The sequence below is a fragment of the Amyelois transitella genome, chromosome 15 (assembly GCF_032362555.1).
Source record: "Amyelois transitella isolate CPQ chromosome 15, ilAmyTran1.1, whole genome shotgun sequence".
In the NCBI taxonomy this organism is placed as follows: domain Eukaryota; kingdom Metazoa; phylum Arthropoda; class Insecta; order Lepidoptera; family Pyralidae; genus Amyelois; species Amyelois transitella.
Window position 1 is genome coordinate 8222286 of NC_083518.1, and position 6065 is coordinate 8228350.

Genomic DNA, 6065 nt, shown 5'->3' on the forward strand with positions numbered 1-6065 from the left:
CCGTCTGGTTCCCGGCACCAATAGAAAGAAAGAAAAGAACCACTCTCTCTCTTTCCCATGGATGTCGGAAAAGGCGACTAAGGCTTATAAACTTGGGATTCTTTTAGGCGATGGACAAGCAACCTGCGACTATTTGTATCTCAAGTCTATCGATTAGCCAAATAGCTGAACATAGCCTATCAGCCTTTTCAAGACTGTTGGCTCTGTCTACCCCGCAAGGGATATAGACGTGGTATGTATGTATGTAGAATAGGGAAACAGATAATTTTGCTTTAAGATTAAATGAAAATGTCGATACACCCTGGATGGATCAGAGGTCATGGAACATAAAATTATCTTATCTCAATAAGATAAGATAGAGATCCGATAAACCCCTTCGTAAAAGCATCACTTAGCAATTAAACATATAATTAACCGAAAAAAAAATCATTATCGGTCAGTCAACGATGAGTTACACCATCATCAAAATCATGGGATCAAGTTTCTCACTTAATTAACAGCACATGGCTGCGGTAAGATATGAACTCTAAACCTTGCTACAAATAACCTTTTTAAAATCACATACGTTAACCACTCGACTACTCTAACGATGCTACACACGCCAAAAATATTACTAACAATCGTGAATGACGCAATCTTACAGTTCACTTTACATGATGCTGGCGTTCATTGCCAAATTTGCAATTTCCATACAAAACGGCTCATTTTTGGCTAACTGCGATCGACGGAGAATATTACCTATACTAACGACGGCAGATGTCTGTTCAATAAACCCACTCCCTTGTAAGATAACACGGAATATTGTGTAACTGGATCTGAATATAAAAATCGGTTGTCTATAAAGTCGGTTTACTGACGATAGTTGAACGTGACAACGTCTTAAGAAAATACTGATGGAATGATTGCATTTTTCAAAAGGAAATTTTAATTAATTATCGTTGTTATAAACAATTGACACCACATTCACTTTTCACTGCACTTGATACTCGATCAAAACATGTAAATGTACTATGGTATAGCAGCTGTCCACGCAGACGCATCGCTCACTCAAGTAGGAGAGAGACGGATGTTGAAAGCTGCCGAACGCGAAGGCCGAATGTGCTTCTTTTTCGCTCGTTCCGCGCTCTCGCTTGCACTTCAGGCCTTACATGGAACGCCTCAGAGCGAGGTAACGCCACTTGAGTCTTGTTTTTTCGTGCGTGCAGCCGGCTCAATCGAATTATACGACGTTGTCACGTCAAAAAGTAGTATAGATAATCTATGGGAACGTACTGTGACGTATGGCCGCTTCGGTCTCTCCAGCATCTCACTTCATAGCCCAGGAGCCCTGTAAAAGCGTGCGCGCGCGCCCCGGGTCTTCCCCTTTGGACTATCAGCATTCACCAAGTAGATCGCTGTACTCTTGCGGTTACTCGCTGGATCTCGTGTTAATAGCTAAACCCACGATCTCTTACAGCTTGAAAAAAGAGAAAAAAGAATGTGTCAATAAATAGAAAGGATTATGATCTTAAGATTCCTCTCAAATCCATTCAGTCGTTAATTATCTGACTAGCTTCGATGTCCGACAACGTAAGTACATACCTACATATTATCACGTCTAAAGCCCTTGCGTTCTACAAACCACCAACCGTTCTACAAAGACCGAAAGGCCAAGCACAGCTCTATGGCTTTATAATGGAATTCATTACTTTTTTATTATTATCATTTATTTTCGTCCAACCATACCATACTTCATATGCTTAGATCAAGTAATTTATTTATCCAGTGAATTCGAACAGAATAAAGAGGAACTATCGCATCTGGACTCATTTGCCATAACACTCTTTCATATCACTGGTAAGACAAAGAAATTTACATGCCAAATGCTTGCTTCCATGCTTCGATTTGTATACCTCATTTGTATTATATTTTTGATTGTAAGCGTTAGCCGTCACTCATTCTGTTAGTGGCGAAACATTTAATTTTGCTGGCCCCTCAGACCTATATAAATACAACGAAAACTTTAACCCTCCTTTACAATGGTCGGATAAAAAGAGACAATATGTCATATCCGCCACCACTAGGCTCACGTGCAGTCCCTTCCTAAATTACCTTATTCATTTAACGGCTACACCCTGTAGCAGATGTGAATTTATTTGATTTTTTCAACCCGCCCGTAATCGAGGCGTGATGGCGTGATTTTAGAACTTAGTAGAATTGGACTGAACATGCTCACTTCTGAAATTGCATCCCATAACATTATTTATTAAGTCTATCTATAGAGTTAGCAGTCGAAATATATTTAGAGCGCGCGCTGATGGCAGGCATAGTTACTTTACGTTGGTTTGGCTATTTTTAATTTTACCTAGCCAATTTCTACTAAACTAGGTAAGTTTAACTGAAGATTATTTACTAGAATAGGGTACTAGACTATAAGATTTTAAACACAAACAACAAATGATTTCAGTAGTTTCATTTCGATGATACCAAATAAAAAGGCACATCTTCCAAGCAACCTACGTTGAGAAGTCTGTAATAATTACTTGGTAAATACAACGCGTACAATGTTAAAAATCAAAGTAATCCATTTCATCTATTTCAATTCAAAACCGTCAATCACAATCGCTTATTAAATCTCCAATCGGCCAATAACATCTCACCCTATTTTCGTCAATCTAACTCCGGCCCAAAGGAGCCTATATTAATAAAATAAATATATCCCATCTCATATCCGTTTCACGCCAAAACATTTTATTTAGTGTGGCTATTTCGCGCGCTCTGGATAAATTTATGACAGCCACTCAAATCTCTAATGCTGCCTTTTCACGACGCTAGTCGTCACGAATTGCGCCGCTCCCATACGCGCTAAACGCTGTGTGAAAGTGCTTGTTCGACGACGTTGGGCTGGCGAGACTCATGCGCTAATTGTCTGTGCCCAACTTCTAACACGCGGCATGACTCGAAATATCTATCCAGGGCAATTTGAAGACCCACACGACATTTTAAGTGCGCTCTGTGCCAGAGACTCGTATCTCCGTGCGATTCGCGATCCGCTTCGCGCTCATGAGAACGGGTGATGCAGACTCGCCTGTGGCGTAAATTTACTCGCACAAATCGACTCGTGAATAGCCAGCTTTATGTTATTCGATGGTTTTCAATTTCCCTTACGATAGGCTTCCCGATCGCGTTTTGCGCGTGCAATAAATATTTCTGTAAATAAACATGCTCTCCTTGATTTATAAGGGTTGTAGGCGTCCAATTAGCATTGTTTGCATTATTTGGTCGGATAACTGCGTAGGACTTTATCTTATAATGTCACTTGCGTAGGAGTTTTAAAACTCAATTTCTTTAAGTTACCTTGTTAATTTATTATTCGTTTCTTCGCAAAACTATTATCAGATCAACCCATACTGCACACCAAGGTATTTAATAAAATCCATTACAAGAACTCAAGACATGGTTAAGTTCAGAGTTAAATTACATCTGTTACATTATTACTCTAACGACCACTTTTCTAACCTAGAAGTATACATTGCATATCGTCATACAAATGTATTTAGGCTCCGGCGTGGTCAAGATAGAAAATGCCCATTTTCAGATTAACATGGGTCTCAAACTCTTGAACGTTAATATTGCTACTACCTTTTGCATGCAGTGGAAAGTACCCTAAGTCCTTCTCCGCACTATATGTGTTCAAAGTTTCACAGAGATCGGTTCAATGGTTTTGACGTGAACGGCGGTCATACAGATACACAAACACACGTACATTTATTAATTAGTATACATGCTGTCATGCACCTTAAAAACACCTTTCTTAAACTTACTTTAAGGCTAGGTTTCCCTTTATGACTTAATAAAAAATGAACTTAATATATAAATCTAACATTTATTTAATTGTAATTACCATTTTTACATTAATTTTTTTGAAAAATGACAGTCAAATAGTCTAGGTTAGATGATTTAAATTGAAATAATAGAAACCTACGAGTATTAAAGAATTTTTAAGTAAAATCTACAGAATTCACGAATTTTTAATATTCTCCAAGTGTTTTATAAGTCCTCCGTCGTTAATTGAATGAGCTTGGGTCTTTACCAAGATAATTTGATTACTTACAAAAAGTCCAGTGGAAATTAACTGCTAATGGTAAGGACTCTGAAATTCTGTATAATTTTGTCTTATTTCAACTTAAATTTTGATAAAATACCTACTTTACAAAAATATATAAATAATCGAATTAAATATCTCGCAGTGGATTTCTTAACATTATTTAGAAGAAACAAAGAAGTAAACAAAGTGCACTGGTATAGCTTATTTCAAATAAAATTTCTCCAGCAGATAGATAGATAGATATTATTCTCTTTATTGCACCATAAGAAAAAGAAAACAGAAAAAAACATAGGTAATGAGGTAAAAAGGCGGACTTATCGCTTAAGCAATCCCTTCCAGTCAACCTTAGGATGGGAGGAAATTAAAATAAAAAGGCGTTTGGCGCAGTACATATAAAATAAAATGCAAAGTATAAATATACCTCACCTGGGAGTGGAGAAATAAAAAAAAGCCTCAACTGTGTGTAAAAATAAATACATTTGAAAAAAAATGCATTAAAACAAAGTATAAGCTAAATACAACAATGAATTACATATAAATATAAAACCAATTTTCATTTACCTTGTTAAAAATATTAAACTTATATGTAAAAAAATTAGAATGCTATCAAAATAACTTATATTAATAAAACACTGCCATCTAGTGATATTATAAAGATATATTTCATGTTTTGAAAGTGAAGACTTTTATCGCTATGCTTCATAAGTTATTTTAGTTCTAACGCAAATCTCTAGATGGCGTAGTTTCTCTTTCAGCCAAACCTTTTAACAGTTCTCTTTTTCAGCTACACTGGTAGTAAAAGTTTGTTTTCAGGTACGTTAGATGTCGCCTTTGTTCTAAAGTCGAGTAATAACATCCCTTTGCGTTTCCTTATTAATTTTTGAATTTGCAATATAGAACTTTTCTAGATCGAAAATTGCAAGTATGATTGAATATTGTTATAAAAATCATATAAAAACCTGCCTGCCTACCTGATAAAGTTTAGAGGCTAGTAATTTTTTTATAGGTAATCATCTTGGTGCTGGTGCCTTATATGAGTTTTCTACTCTTAATTAAAGCTCTTCTTTCTTTACAGGCCACATCGAGCTGTTTGGCATAATAATGGAATCGGGATTCAAATAGTGACAGGTTGCTAATCCATCGCCTTAAAGAAGAATCCAAAGTTTGTAAAGTTGTTTGTAAGTTTTGTCCCTGAGTCGCCTTTTACGACATCCTTGGGAAAGAGATAAAATGCCCTTATTCATTTTTCTATTGGTGCCGGGAACCACGCGGCACCTGACTTATCCAGTCTTAGATCGTGGTAATCAATAAAAATTAATGAGGTCCAGATCCCTGCTTAAGGTAGATGCGACTGGATCAAATGGCCCGAAGGATGATTGTTATTTGTCAAAAAACTTGTATGAACTGACGCAGATCTAAAATTTGTGGAAGTAACTAACTAAATAAGTATTTTAATGGTTGTCTGAAATATCTGTATTAATTCCATAGGTATACTAATTAGTTTTAACTCCATATCTTCCCATGGATGTCGTTAAAGGCGACTTTGAGAAAGGCTTATAAACTTGGGATTCTTCTTATAGGCGATGGGCTAGCAACCTGTCACTATATGATTCTAAATTCATTAAGCCGCATGGTTTAATGATGGAACTTCGCTGAACGTGCCTTTCATTCTTTTCAAGACTGTTGGCTCGGTCTACCCCGCAACGGATATAAACGTGACTATATGTATGTGTATCTAATTGAAGAGAAAAATAACTCCATTCTCCCATAGGTAATGTGGTGACAAGAGAAATTGACTGAGGATGAAGCCATCGGTTTTTGTGATATTGTAATGAATTGGGGTCAAATTAATCTGATCCGATGGTACTGTTTAAGCATCTATTCAGAGCAATTTTTAAGAACTTAGCTGAACATGCCTTTCATTCTTTTCAAGACTGTTGGCTCGGTCTACCCCGCATCGGATATAGACGTGACTATA